The sequence below is a fragment of the Oreochromis niloticus genome, linkage group LG13 (assembly GCF_001858045.2).
Source record: "Oreochromis niloticus isolate F11D_XX linkage group LG13, O_niloticus_UMD_NMBU, whole genome shotgun sequence".
In the NCBI taxonomy this organism is placed as follows: Eukaryota; Metazoa; Chordata; class Actinopteri; order Cichliformes; family Cichlidae; genus Oreochromis; species Oreochromis niloticus.
Window position 1 is genome coordinate 8878749 of NC_031978.2, and position 16421 is coordinate 8895169.

The 16421-nt window shown below is 37.6% G+C and overlaps 2 long non-coding RNA genes across 3 annotated transcripts in view; both read right to left on the reverse strand.

Moving 5' to 3' along the window:
- Positions 1-776: 776 nt before the first annotated feature.
- On the reverse strand, positions 777-3268 carry LOC102079347 (uncharacterized). Its single transcript, XR_269691.4, has 3 exons — positions 2685-3268; positions 2176-2245; positions 777-2079 (listed from the first exon to the last, which is right to left on the reverse strand). It is a non-coding gene; the product is annotated as an uncharacterized LOC102079347 (long non-coding RNA).
- Positions 3269-3439: 171 nt separating this feature from the next.
- Positions 3440-16421, reverse strand: part of LOC100710194 (uncharacterized) — a 91026-nt gene continuing 78044 nt past the window's right edge. For both annotated transcript variants that reach the window (XR_002064332.2, XR_001223906.3), the window contains one exon: positions 3440-6170. This is a non-coding gene — a long non-coding RNA (uncharacterized LOC100710194). The remainder of the gene's footprint in view (positions 6171-16421) is intronic.

The window sequence follows — 16421 nt, forward strand, 5'->3', positions numbered from 1 at the left end:
TCCATCACATGGGCACTAATGTTTGTGCAAAAGTTTTTGTTGTGTTTATTTTTCCACTCTGACACGTAGCAAAATTTCTGCGTAACTTTGGATACACTGTGGATTTCACACTTGTAAAGTGGTCGAAGGAAAGCAAACCTACCTCAAACGTCGTCAAAATTACGTACGAGGTGTTATGACAATAACGGTTTGGATGAAATATCATATGTGCTGATGGGTAAATGGACGGCAAAAGTTCAGCATCACTCAATGCGAACTCATTTAAATCACCACAAAAGTCATATTGCAAAGAGTTTGACAAAATCATATAATATACCGTATCATTTATTAAAATTACATCCATGAATAGAGATTAAATTAGGTGCAGACAGTAGTTATATACTGTAACTGAATCAGAAACAGTACAATGTTCACACACACAAAAAAATAAATTTGACTCAAATTCACAAAATGTGTTCATTTTCATAAATGTTTGCATGATAAAATCAAAAATAAAAGAATACTGTATTACAGCAAAAGTACTGTGCAGACGTTTTTCTGGCACTATTTCCTCAGTGACATTATCCCACTGGAATAGCAGTGGCGTAGTGTTACAACCCCGCGTGTTGCCACAGTGGAATACAGATAGAGAACAGCTCAGCGTTTGCTACCGGGGGATTTTAGCTGTCCAAATCTTTGACAGTTTCTTAGCAGCTCTCGGCCCTAAACTGTGAAAGATTCCAAAGACAGATAGAACCCCCCCCCCCCCCCCCCACGCCCTCCACCAACCTCCACACCCCCACCATATCAGCCAGTATCATTGATAAAGACAGCCTTTCAGGGATGACACTGATAGCTGCTCCAAAACCATTCGAAAAGTGATTTGCCTGCCATTTTAGCTGCTGCTGCCCTCTTTATGATGCACACGTGTCCAGGAAGACAACGAGTCTGCTTTTACAGAAGGAATTAGGAAGGACCTTAAAAGGTTGCAAATAGGTAGTCACATTTTCAACAATTTCTATACATGACATATTGCATGCAATTAACCTTTATATTATTAAGCTTTGAATTTGTTGTAGTGGCTCAATTTAAAAGTAATTTCATTTTCAACAAAATACACTTATTACAGCGTCATGTTGATTTAAGATGCAAGTGAACATCTCAAGAATTACTGCAATCGCCTGCTCAGTCCTGGTTGCAGAAATTCTTCACAAAGCATTTAGATCATATGGCATAAAGGATCTGCTCTATGTTGTTAGGTGCAGTGTTGTGAGGACTTGCTATGTGCCTTTGCAAAAAAACTGAAACTGTTTTTTATACAAAGAAAATAAGACCTTATGTGAAATACAATTTAAAACACATTTAATACTTCGGTTTTTCACCAAAGCGAGGTTTAAACATTCAATCAGCTGTTAATTTGAAAAAGGCACTTTTAGGCGCAAAATTTAAAAGACATTTTTTTCAAAAACTATAAAAAATGTTTGATGATAACTTTAAATTACTGCATTTAAAGGCCAACTCCAGCAATCAAATATGTAGACGTTGTCCTTATTCCTCTGCTCTTGCATCCCTTCACCCCTCCTCAGGCCTTCATCCCCATCTTCAGTCCAAATGAATGACGCCAGCTGGGGTCGGCCGGCTGATGCTGGGCCCTGTTAGGTGGCACTGACAGCTGAATTATCCCACAGGCCACGGTAGCTGATTATCAGCGGAGAAGTCATCAGGGCATCCCAGCCTCGCCTCCAACCCCCAATCCCCCCACATCCTCTTCCCCACACCCCTGTCACCCCTTGTCAAGAGAGCAACGCTTTCTCCAAGCTCACTGTCCAGGTCCTCTTGACAGGTAATCTCAACAATAACAATTACCACCATTACTGGTGTCATAAACAAGTGGCCAACCCCAAGCCAGGCAATAACAAAGGCTTTATAATTCACCATGCAAGGCCTTATAAATACATGTCAACAGGTAAGAAGTGTGAAGTAAAGAAGGTGAGTACTGGTGCTCTCAGGCACTGAAGTAAAACTGTGTATTTGAGTATGTTGGTTGAGAGGAGCGTTGTTGGTAAAAGCTGAGGATACAGCAGGAAACTGAAATCAAAGCTGCAGACAGATGTAAATATAATCACATGAGGAAAAGGGATTTTAGATTTTGAATATATTTTATTAGGTGCAAGTCTGATTTATTTATTTACTTACATGTTTAAATGTAGCCAGAAGTGCAGTGAAGCAGTTTTGTCTGATTTTTCTATCGATGAAGCCATTTTATCTGAGAATAGCATTGACTTTATTATTGATTTAGCAATAGAGGCAATATTTCACTGTAAATCTTGGATTATCAGAGAAAAAATGAAGGAAATCTAATTCATCAAATAAAATATCTTCCCATCTTACATATTGACAACCAAGCAAACAAATCCCAAACAGAGGCATTATAATTTATTTTTAATGATCTCAATTTGATTTAAGAAATAAGTGATGTGAAATTAAGTGAAACATCACTGTGTTTCAATCATTTAAAATGTATACTTCTATCAATAAACTATATTTCCAGCTTTATTTAATACAGTTCCAAATTCTCTTTAAATGTTTTATTACTTTAATGTTTTTTTAAGATATCCTTTTTTCCCTCCGTGCATGCTCTCTTATTTTCCACATATATGTATATTTTGCATCAGAGTATTCCACCCAAGCGATTCGAGCCTTACCATTTGAAGTTTGGGCCAGCTTGCTTCCTTTCCTCAGCAAAGCAAACAAGGCGCTGTGGCCCGGAGCGCTAAAATAATTTGAGACTCCCTGATGAGGAGAGCTGAGCAGCAATTAACACGTGTCAAAGTCGACATCATCAGGTGCCACTCTCATTTTCTTCCCAAGACTCAATGGATTTTTCCCCCCCTTCTCATCCCGTTTCCTGTTGTTTATTCACCCCCGAAGGCGACGGTGGAAAAAGAGGTTTCCATTTCGGATGCGGCTGGACTCTGGCGCTTTTTACGATCACTAGTTAACGCCGCCGAGATCGTCGCGCTGATGTCTCGCTTCGTCCTTTATTCGTTTTTCTTTTCTTCCTTCCTTTTTTTTCAGCGGCAATCAGATCAGACAGGCCAGTAATTCCTGCAGGAGCGATACTCCGAGCAAAGAAACAGAGAAGAGGAGAGGAGAGCAGGGACTGCACCGTAACGTTAATGCTGATGTGAATTCTGCATAGTTTTTTTTTTCTTTTTTTTAAATCAACATTTAAATGTTCATTTAGTTTGGCAACAAGTAAATTAGATAATTTTATATAGCACTAAAAGACGCGTTAAACGGAGTAATTTTTTTAAATTTTCCCGTTAACATAATAATAATATTAATAAATTAATGCACAATTGTAAATAAAATATATGATGAAAAGGAAATAATTTTAATGAAAAGCCTCCCCAGAAAACAGATTTGCAAATTAGATAAACAGAAATAACAGAAATTATTTACTTGCATTCCAAAATATTAATTTATTTAATAAAGGCTTCTACAAAATACATGGCTTATTTATTAATTAAAGCATAATTTCAGGATAAATTAAAAGTTTGGCACTAAAATGTATAATAAAAACAACATTTATGTGAATCAGTAACTGAAACATACTTGATAACACTGAAATAAATAGAAATTGCATTTAGCAACATTATTTCCAGTAACAAGCATCTTTCCTTAATTAATAACAAATACACTTCATTCCTGAATGAAAACAGGTCATTTCATTTAAATACTGCCCAATTACATACACCATTATTAACTAGGGGTGTGGTGAGTTTAAATTTCCAAATGAAGTGTCAAAACAAATTAATATCCATTTTTCTATTATTAAAGACAACTTTGAGCACAATTAGAGGACACACATTGCATCTCTCTGGAGCACAATTTTATTTTTAACTGTCATTATTTATGACAGTTAAAATTCTGGAAAGTCTGGATGTAAAACACAGATGTGTTTAATCTCCAGCTAATTCAACCCACAATGTCAATGTGCTTGCAAAGATGAAGAAAAGGAAAAAATGAGAAATCCAGAAACTAAAAGACATCAACAGCAGCATCATGTGGCAACACAACCTAATTTCTAAGGGTTTAAGTTAACCAGTTTTTCTGTGCCCTTGTGGATGCAGATTGAAGAAAAGGAAAGAAGAAAAGGAGGAGGCGTTTTTGTTGCTATTCTTCTGACCTGAGCTGCTCATCTTCCTCAGAGCTCAGCGGGAGCTCGGCCAGCACTTGCCTTGCCTACCCAGGGTCCTTTTGGTGTGTGCATATCATTAGCATACATTTCTTCCTGGCTGACGAGGCCTCGCTCTCATTAAAGCTTCATCTCACAAATTCCCTCCCAGAATCCTGCTGGTCCTTGCCGCCATGAATCCGTACCTGTGGTGGTGGTGGCTGCTGATGATGGCATGCTGTTGTCCAAAATCAACCAGATGAGGGTGAGAAGATTGGGAGGGAAGGGAGGGGGGGCGGACAGAGGGAAAAAAGACGGGATGTATTGGGAGAAAGGGCAACAGTGTCTGTGGAGTGAAAACAAAAGAGAAAGCAAAGGAGAGGAAGAAAAAACTGAAGTCAAGTGAGAGAGAGGATAAATGAGTCCTCTGTGTGCACTAATGCTCTCTCACCCCCTCTCTCTCTCTCTCTCTCTCTGTTCCCCACTCTCTCTCTGTTTCTCTCTCTCTCTTTCTGACTCTTGAACCAGGCTCCATTTTGTGTTAAGCAGCTCCCTCTCTCATGACAGATCTCTGGTAGGGTCATGGGTCAAAGTTGAGGATAGGGTCAGTTGTAACACAGCTTGTAAGGGAACTCTGCAAACTCTTCATATCTCCCCCCTCACAAATATCTCTTCTATCACTCTGTCCCCCTCAGCCAAAAAGTGCTTTGCAAGCTCCAGTTTGATGAACTACTGCATCTTTAAAGTAAAAATGATAAGCATATGGTGAAGAAAGCCCATGAAAAGATGAGCATTTAGATTTTTTCCTTTTTTTTAAAGACTAAACAACAGGAAGGAGCTGGAGGAGTGGGGTATATCGCTGCAGGTAAGATCCAAGATGTCCAGTTCGACTAATAGAGAAGTTGCTTATTAGATGCCAAAACACTGCACTTTGGTTTATAACTCCACGAGGACAGATTTTACAACTGTAGGAAATTATAGCAGTGACAGTTTTTTAAATGAGCGTGAGGTAAGCAGAAATCCAGTGCACACATTAAATAGGAATCTTTGCAGGAATGTGTGCTACTCAAGATTAATTTCCTCACCAGACAACTGTATTCCCCCCCCCCCCCCCCGCAGGAAACCTGGGCTTTGACACCAAAATGCATCAATAGAGTGGTAACACAAGTTTAAACAATGTGTACTTCTGAGTATATCTACATATTGTATCAGTACTTTCTTCCTTTCCAATCCATGTAAGCTCCAACCACATTTATGAGGATGCAACTTCAGAATGTATACAGACTTTTAGCAAACTTTTTTCAAGTATTATATATGTTAAAAAATGGAAAGCATGGATTAATTTACCTTTGCTTTAAAATGGTTATTGGTAGCCATGCTCACGATCAAGTAATGAAGACATTGGACATCACTAGTGCAACAGTGTGGTTTCCTTTCCTTTCCTTTCCTCTTTTTTAAAAACTAAACATTCACACACGCCGTAAAATCTTGCATCCACTCATGAAACAGGCGAGTGGAGGGAAGATGTTATAAAGAGGAAAACATGGCACACCAAAGGAATTTATAGACAGTCTGCATGTATGCAGAGCCCATACATGCAAGGACTCGCACTCACACGCAAAATGAACCACACATATAACACAAATACACGGACAAACCGCATCAGTCAAACCTCCATACCGCTAAACACTAGTGGAGAGCGGAAAACAGAGAAAGAGCGCGAGAGAGGGAAAAAATGATGAAGTCGGACTTGAACATCAAACAATAAACAGTCCATTAAGTCTGTGGGTGAAAGGGTTGGGGGAGCAGGGGGTGGGAAGGCAGATATTGGGGAGGTGGGGGGAGAGGAATGATGGGAGTTTATTTAAAGCATGGTGACCCCATGGCCGAAGGCTGCCTCGGTGCAGGGATGAATAAAACTTTAATGGCTCATAAAACACAGCGACCCCTTCTCTGAGCCCAGCTTCACATCGTTTATTCCTCCTGGAACAACCAATGAGAATCTGTGAATCTCCAAACACAAAAAAAGGGCGAGAGAGGAAAACAAGAGTAGAGTTAAATAAATAGTTCTGAAACTTCAGTTTAAATTCTTAGAGCGAGAGTCATGACTAATTAAGACAAATCTCACTTGTCCTGTACATTTACCGAAGAGAACAAAACACATTTTGAGACTGCAAATCAGGATACAGGGTGGGTTGCCAAAAATAGTCAAAGAGTGGAATGTTAGACTTGGTGCTTGGACAGTAAATTAAAGACTGTGTTGTGGCTAAACAAATAAGGTACAAGGTTTAAATTAGTGAACTTCAGAGGTGTTGGACTGCCATGCTTTTGAACAACTAGAACAGAGCAAGTATAGTTGATTCAGTCTACTTTAAGGATTCATTACTTTGTGATCGTTACGTAGCTGGAGCTGCATAACTAAACCATATGCAGGAGATTGACAGCATTCTTCTAATATTACTCTGAGGGAGAATGCTAAAAGACAGAACTTTTCCAAAAAAACATGGACTCAGATGAGAGGCACAGGAAAGGTAGTTGAGAAAGAAGCAGAAAGAGCAAATTTATAGGTAAAAGAAAGATATTTATCAAGAGAATTTAAGATCTGACAATGCAGGTATGAAATGTAAAAAAGAAAGAAACTGAAGGCATTTACTTTGTCAAGTAGAGCTTGACAAAGACATGCAAATCACACAAACGCATGGCCACAACCTTTTTAGCACCACACTGCAAAGGTACAAACTATCAGCAGTGGTTTAATCCAACCCATGTGAACTTCACTTATTGCCAAGGACCATTTGCCTCTTTGGAAATGGGCCCGTGACAATCTGAAGCTGAAGTGTCAATCCACGCCACCAACACCCCTGGGCTTGGGTTCTGTAAACATGCAGCTGTCACCTTATTTAACGCTCTGCAATTTCTTACCCTCCACTTCACTCAATCTGCACTAGTCTAACTCCAGGAGTCATTCTGTTGATGTGTTGAAGTGCGGTAATTTGCATTTCTTAGTTGCCACTTTTCCCAGGATCACTCCTGCTAGTTACTTTAATTAGCAACAGCCATTTCACTGAATTTTTTGTCTAACTTGACCACTAAATACATTGACTTTACTTGCATGTCAAAGCATATAGAATTATTAACATTTAATTTTAGCCAGAATACAAAAAAAAGTTAAATACACTTTAAAATAAATAATCTGTGCTGCAGACAAGGGATCCAAAAAGGGCACGCATGCCCCTGTGTGACCATATTGGATGAAAACACAAAATGTGTGTCTGTATATATTTGTGTGCACTACGGTCCGTGACCCTCCAAAGCCCTTTCCTCCCCTACTTGTTCAGCCCAGCGGGTGTCATTTTCAGGTCATGAGACTGTAAATATACATAGTTAGACCCCACAGCCATAAATCAGAGTGAACAGCCTGAACTCCTACACGGACAGATAACATGAGCCAGACGTGATCTGCCTGCTTTAATAAATAATAATAGCACATATTCATATCTTACAGTAAGATAGGAGTAAAGAGTATATCAATTAAACTGACTACTATCACACCCATACACATCACATCACAGTGTAATATAATGTACAATACTACTATTTTAATTGCAACTATTCACCAGCTTTAACAACAAATATTACTACATATTACCATACAATAAATGCTACAAACTATACCATTTATATAGTGATTAAGCAAACTTTTAAATATTCAATTAACTACAATTTACTTGTTTTTATAAAAATATAATTTTTATAAATTAATTGGATACAAATAAACTGGATTTTAGAAACATTTAAGTCCACAAAACAGATAAAGACTGAAAATCCGGAACTGTTAATATCACTGTAATCCCAAGGACTGCATCAAGGACTGGTCACTATTTTCAACCAGATTTCAACACCAACAAGAATTTGGTGGAGTGATGATCTGGAATATTGTAAAGTGAGATGACAGATTTTTAAGGATACTTGCAGGTGAAAAAGTGACCTCTGAGTAGCCATTTTGTTCCTTGGTAAAGAAGTAAAGAAGTGTTTTTTTCTTTTGTCATGCAGGACAATACACCAACCCGTGGGACCATGGGCAGCACCACGGACTGCTTTGTAGACATGGGAACAAAACCATAAAATAAAAAATTCCTAAACTCAAAATAGGAAAATCTATGAAGGTGGAGGTTTTACTGGTGCCAATGCTTGTACATCACCTGTACAACCTGCACTATTGTGCTACAGAGTCTATTAATTAAAATGATATCGTGTCCTCTATTTATAACACTATTACTGGCGTTGTTGCTTGTGTTTTGAACTTGTCAAGGCTCCAACAATGAATTAAAATAATTTCCAGACTAAGCTGCTTGATCTACAGTGCATCACTATAGATCATGCAGCATAGTAGGTAGTCACACATGCCAAAACTCATTAGCACAGTGGAATGATGGAGGAAATAAGTTGAATCTTTTTATAAAGTTACTTTTCATGCAGAAAGACAGCTCTGTGACTGAACTTGCTCATCTTAATTACTGCTTTGTTTATAATTATCATTACCCATAGGCTAATGCATATTGACTTATGCTATGGCAATGTATGTTGAGAGTATTTTGAAGTTGTTCGAATAAAGTAAAACTGCCTTTACTGGTGCCAAGATAGACTGCCTGTATATTGGACCTGGAGTCTATATATTTTCTTGGTTATTAAAAGGGGTCAAATAAATTGAGAGGATATTCGCCCCAAAAGATACGAAACACACTCGGTGTCTACAGTGACGATAATACACACGGTAGCCACAGTAACTGAATACTGATGATCGTGTGTATGCAAAGTCGTAAAGCAAAAGTTACTTGCCAAAGCTTGTCATTAATGCCAGGTGTCAAGTGAGATAACTGTTAAGTTTTAAACAGAGCTTTAAAATTGCACTTCTTTCAGTCTACCAAATTTCAGAGAGGTTTTATGACCAAGACGGTATTCAAGCTTCGCTTCGAGGCAACTGGCCTCTTAAAACATACTTCTTGTAAAAAACTGAGCCAACACCTTTTCCTCTCTCAAAGGCTAGGAACATTAAGACGGTAGGCATTCTTTGTCATAATTATCGACAATAAAAGTTTACTGAATAGACTCTGAAACCTGTTTGGTGGTTTTCATTGTAATTAAGAGCAGAGCATTCATATTGTGCAAAACTGTAGCTACTGAAGTTCCTTCTCTGCACAGGAAGCATGAAAAAAAAGTGAATGCTTTATAAAAAAAGAAAAATACTTTAAAGATATATTTCCCCATAAATATTAGTATTGGTAATACTATTTGATATTTCACCATCTCTCAACCAGCACATCTAACATTGCCATAAGATAATGTGGTCACAATGCAACAAGTGCAGACTGAAAAACAGGGGACATTATCCGAAAAGGCTACATGAAATAAAGTAAGGTACACTCTTCACAGGGCCGTGAACATCAGTGATTAAATATTAGTAAAAATTCCAGTTTTAGTGTGAGTTTTTTAACCTTTCCAATGTGTCAGTTAACCAAAGAGCCCACCGTTGTTCACTATGATCAACTATTACTGACTAAATTTGGAAAAGACTTGGGTTTTGAATTCCTACTCAATCTGAAGGTACAAACTCGAATGTAGCTGGTTTTAACAGAGCAGAACTTCGCATCCCTCGATGAAACCAGCCAGCAGCCTAGTGAGATTATATGCAACTGCAGAAAAATAGCATGTGTTCTCCCACTTCTTTTTAAACCAATAAATAAAAGATCAGTAAATCTAAGGATCTAGCATAGCCGGTATTATCTGCTATTACAGTTAAATTAGTGTCAACTCCTGTCCAGAAAATCATCGACTCAGTCATCCAGACTTTAATGATAACGAGTGAGTTCTACTTGACCTCATCAGGATCAATCACTACATGGAGTTCCCATTACTATATTAAACAAAATAAAATCATTCATTATGAATCATCTATAATGGTGATGCTGTAGGTCAAAGGTGTAAAAGTAGAGTATGAAATGAATGCATTTTCTGTTCAACACCCTGGCAACAGTTAGGACAAAATATGTCAAAAATCTAAACTTTACATCATCGCATGATATCAGGGGGCAGTTAACTTGAACTGTGCTACATTTACATCATTCCGTCTGTGATCTCTGAGGCGGTAAATGTTTTTCCAGGCATTAACGCATCATCAAAGTGTCTGAAACCCTAGGGGGTTTGATCCTCCGGATCTCTGGAGGGTCCGTGGACACAAAGTCTACAATTATCTCTCTGTTATGTCAAGTATGCTTGAGCCAAAAATTGCTTGCCTTGGATTGTTCAGAGCTATCGGGTTCCCATGTGAAAACACAAGTACATGACATCACTGAGTCACTTAGCTAGCTATAGCTACCTCACACACACACAACTCACACGCACACACTAATCCCTAGTCTTAAGCATTTGACCTACAAAGACCATTTGGCTGACTGTTTCTCCACTGACTTCCATTATTGAACAAACCAAGGGAGGTATGGTAAAGGGAATACCCTTGTCACCATATTGGTGTTATGGCAATCTGAACATGTCTTTAAACTATTTTGGAAGTTTTTAGGAGGAAAAAGTTTGATATTCATTAAAGAAACCAGAGGTAAGCTTTTGTCTCTGAGCGAATTTCGTTTAAAAAATTAAAATAAAACACATGTTGCAATATAATACACAATATGCCAAACTCTATTAGATCAAAAAGACATTTCATGTATGGAAAGTCTGTATATACTCTATAAAATCTCCCTCGATTAACTTGTGGTAAGACAACTGCTGATTTTAGCTGGAATGTGACATTTGCATACTCATACTCAAAATTTAAAAAAAAAAACACTTGCCAGCTGAGACAAAGAGAAAGTGACGAGAAGAAAAAACAGTTTTAAGAAAAGATTCACGTAGGGCAAAATACTCACAGTAACAGCTTAGATTAAGAAAGTTAAAGTTTTATGCTTGTGTACGTAAATACATGTTTATTATGTTGAAAAGTTATTTTTGTATTGTCCCAACAAAGACAAACTTCATACAACTATAAAATTTTTGTTAGCATCACTAAAACTGGGCTCATTAAACCAGCTTCATTTTTGTCAACTATTAACTGATTTGAAGTAGAACGCATTCAGATACTCATATAATGCTCCATATAACAATTTCAAGCTTTATCCTGCCTTAATTATCCAAAATCTAAAAAGAATTTAAATCTCAAGCAAAACCAAAGCTACACAGAGCAGCTACACATTAAATACCAAAAAGCCACACAGCAAGTGAACTGAATGTAACAGCATATAACCCCCTCTGCCCCAGACAAAGGACATTATTGTTTCTAACATTTCTTTCACTCTGCCGACCCCACAAATAAATAAATACATAGAATTTAAAAGATATATAGATTATTTAATAAAATAACAACTGCTTTGTGATAATCACAAAGCAGGAGTTCAGTATTCTTTCACCTATTGGTTAAAAGTGCCAGCTACATTCATGAGTTTCCACAATACTGATGCAATTAGCAAAACTTCTTTTCATAAAACGAGGACAGGTGAGAACAGGAGAGGAGGAGAGAATGAGGCAGGAAGTTCAAGTTAAGTCATTCTATCAGGAACAAACCTGACAGTAAGTGTAAAAGATTAATGACTGCTGTCTTGATTGAAATGAGCGGACAATACTTAATTAAATGAATAATTAGTGTCCATTTGTTGAAACAGTTAAGTGCTGTTTTGCTCGTGTAATCTTTTTCTTTGCCACTGACTTGTACCATGGTAATAACTGAAAAAGTTCGATTGCTAATAATAATAAGTATAAAAATAATAAAATTTGATGCACAATGTGTGATGCAGCAGCAAGATAATATGGACCCTGGACACTTGTTAACATGATCGTAATAAATGCAGCATGTATATATATTTTTTTAATCTCCATCAGGACCACAGTGTTAAATTTCTAGGACTGCAATATATTTAAAATAATACTGACATGACCTTGTGTAAAAATAAAGAGGAAGCTAAACCAATGTTGTATCAAACCATAATTCAAATTTTTACAGAGGTCATTATTCATCCCCTCTCCATCTTAACACTGACACTTTCCCTACTCTTTAACTGCCACCATCAACCGCAGTGTAATAACATGCACATTCATAAAAAGCACACAGTGTAATAAATTACTAAGCACATGCAAATATCCCATCAAACTATGCAGCAGGGAACTTTACACCACTATCACTGAAAATGTGTCTTGTCACTGCTGGAGAAGCAGAGATACTACAGAGAATATACAAACCATCATTTGCTTCCTACTTTAAACTTGCTCTAAATCTCACGGTCTGCCCGGTGGATAGAAATCAGCACGAACTGCCTTAAAAAACAAAAACAAAATAATAGCCCAGAATTGTTTTGGGGGTTTTTTGACAACTTTAACTTTATGACAGACCTATATGACCTATATGACCTCACTTTTTACAACGTTATTTGAACTTATAAAGACTGAAAAGCTTTATAACTTCTGTTTATTTCAGTCATGATCTAAAGCTAAAAGAGCTAAAAGATTAAACTCAGAAATCAGTACTATCTTTACTAAAGATACTAAAAAGATTTCTCGACCCAATGCAACAGACTCAAATGGGCAAAAAGTAGATTTCTGAAATAAAATTCTTTTTGCCATACAAGTTCATTTCTATCATTTCTATGTTATTACTTTAAGAAGTGCATTGAGACAAACTTTAAACGATTAGGACTAATTGAATGTTGGCTGTTTTCCATCACAGTGCAGATTCTGCTGTAGGCTGAAAGTTAGCTCTTTCTCACTTTATGGTTCAGCAACTTGAAACTCTGAATGTGATCTTTGACAAACCCACTCTCTCTCTCTCTCTCTCTCTCTCACACACACACACACACACACACACACACACACTCCTTGTTTTTGTATTGGCTTTGATAAAAGGCCCGGGAGGTGGAGAAGGGAATAGCGGAGTGTGTCGGCTGCTGGTGTAGGCTTACTGTGCTAGGAGATGCACTGGGCCATTACACGTGACCCCTGACCCCAACAGGCACCTTGAGGTGAAATGACACGGGCCTGCTCTTACTCAGCTGGAACAAGAGAGAGGAGTAAGACACAGGGTGAAGATATATGCAAGGTTAGTGTGTATATATGCACATGTTACGGTGCATTCATACTGATGTGTGAGTACCATTCATGATCCCTCCCTTTACGAATGCAGGACACCACCAGCTCGTTCCCAGACGCACAGAGAGCGGCTGGCCTGTTATGGGGCTATGTGATGGGTTGGGGGTGGGGGGTTGTTAAATGTAGATTTTAATTACAAACACCTCTTTCCAGTTACCAGTCAGTGAACCTGAAGAGAATTTTCCTGAATTACAACACACACATATATGTATTTTTTCCAACAATGCAATAGAAACATAGTTTCTGTATTTGAGGACAGTGATTTGCAGTGAAGTGCAGATTTTTTGATGATATTCTCAGTCGTAGGAATTTTAATTCAGACAAAATTATAATATTTATTGAATTTTAGTGGAGGGTATTTTCTGTACCCCTTTGGATAGCTCACTAAAGTTACAAATTTAATATACTGTTGTTTTCTGAAGCTACAAAAGAGTAGATTTTCAGATGTTTCAAGCATTGACTTTTGCTGTTAGCCTCTTACGATTTACAAAAGTATTACACTTCCAGCATCAAAGATATAGCAGGATAAATGCATCCAGTCAAAAATAAATAAATAAATAAAGGAATAAAAACAGACTTCCACTGACACAAATTTTTTCATTGACTGAATAAAAAAGAAACTCTTTTGTTAATATTGTCAGGAACATAACCAGACTCTGATGTTCCTGCGTGTTGTCAGATATGCCTGATATTTTTATATTTTCATAATCTTGTGCCATTATTAAGAATTAAAAACAAAACAAAAACAAATAACAGATGATTCCAGAGTGCACCAATGACAGATATATTTCACAGACGCAGACATAAGTATAAACTCAGATATAGCACTTGATATTAGGGATTCTTAATTGGTAAGAAGTCCCTTCATCCTTTGCGTCCACATTGCAGTCACCCATAGTTGTGACAAGTCTGTCTGCATTAACATGGCCCTCCTCCTAACTGTCCACTCAACTGCTCAACAAACGATCGCTCAAGCATGGACATCTTACTAATGATGGATTAATGTGCATGTGTGTTTGTGTGTGCGTGCACGCCAATCAAGGTAAATGACCTAATAGCTAACACTAACAGTCTGCCAAGTACAGAAAAAAAATACGGCCATGTGCAAATATTCTCAGATATTCTCAGTTCATTATCCTTTTCTGAACAAAGAACAACAGGATCACAAAGACTCTACTGTCTATTATGTTATATATTCATTTAAGTGAATATGCTTTTTTGTTTTTTTACATTTTATCAAACAGTTGCCTCTATTTAGGTATGCATCCATTATTGCATGTACAACTCAATTATCATGTGGTGATTGAACTGAAATGTATTATACATGGAATTGTGTTTGGGCCTAATGTTTGTATTAGTTGATTCAATTACTTGTATATGTCAAACTTAAAAACATGCAGTCAGAGAAATTTTAGTGAATTTCTTTGAATCTCGGGGCTGCGCTCCAAATGAAGAATCAAAATGAAAACAATATTTGATTAGTAAATACTACTGATTGCTGCAATAACCTGGAGAAATCTATCAGATCTCTACACCAAAGATATCATAAACTTATCATCTTGATTACCTCAATAGCCACATCTATTCTCTTTTAAAGGCATCAGAGTGTCCAGATGACAGAAAGAAAACACAGTAAATGAGGAAAAATGAGCTACTTAATCACCAATAATTTGCATTTACTGAATCCAAAATTTTTACAATAACATATTAATCAGCGCTATTGGCTGAAAAAGAAAAAAATTAATAACTTCCCTGCATATTTATGATAACAGAAAGCTCACAAATGTTCATTATACACTTACGAGCATGCAACACACACACACACAACAACTGCACAGACATTTATAAATCTACACACTCATCATATCAGTGATGAAAGTTCCATATAGGAGACAAGTTACAAAATAGGTGCTGACATTTATATGTAAATACAAACCAGGGCAAGCCTGTGCCTGCAAGCACCCACATGATCCTTTGTTCATCTGCAGTCAGATACACCCTTTCAAAAACAAAGAGGCTGAGGGGAAAGAGAAAAGGGGGGCAATGCCAAAGTACCCTTTTGCCAAGAGAAGGTGGAGGGGGTCGCAGTAGGCGGTGGTCAGAAGACAGTAAAGAAGGTGAAAGGTCAGCAGCACAAGAGTGTGTTTGTGTGTATGCCATTCTAACTATTGTTCATTGTGTGTGTGTGTATATGTGTGTGCATTTTATTTCCTAGGGCTTACATACTTAGTAAGCGATCCCATTTGTGCTTAGTTAACCAATAAAATCACCAATAATCAAAAGCAAATTAAATAGTTATTCCCCAACTTAAAGTTATACTGAGGCACACACTTAAGGAAATCTGAGGGGAAATGGAAAGAGGATTGCAGATTTAAGACTAAATGCAGCATACAATAGCCTTTCTGTCTAAGTCAATCAATGTAAAGGTAGGTTTAAGTGAGTAGGAATTTTCTCACATGGTGTAAATGGCCACGTTACCACATGATTATGAAAGTCATTTGGAGCGGCTCTAAACAACTTGGAATAATTTAGAAAATACTCAAGGACACATGAGGTAATCATTGGAGGGTGCCAACTGGCTTCAACATGACAGTTGCGATTAAAAAGATTTCCACACAACACACTTATGCACTCAGAAAATATACACTTCCTGCACATGTACATATATGAATTCATGCAAATAAACACACATGTGCATATGACACATATGTATATACACACATCTTCGAACTTCTCACACATCACACATCTGATCTGGCTGCCCTGTGGCCGCACACGCACACACACACACACACACACACACACACACACACACACACACTGATTTCTATCACACACCAACAGAGCCATTATAACCAGCATAAACAAGAATGACAAGTTGAGATTAATGAAGGGCCTGGCAGTGACAGGCCAATTTAACTGTCAACCGTGATGGCTGTTGAACTTCACCAGTGTATTTATACAAGGGTACCTTAGTGCCTTAAAATGTTACTAATTGATCATGACCAATAAGTAATTAGAAAAGCTGATATTGTGTCCTTCCTCCACACGTGTCAAAGGCACACAGTGAGGA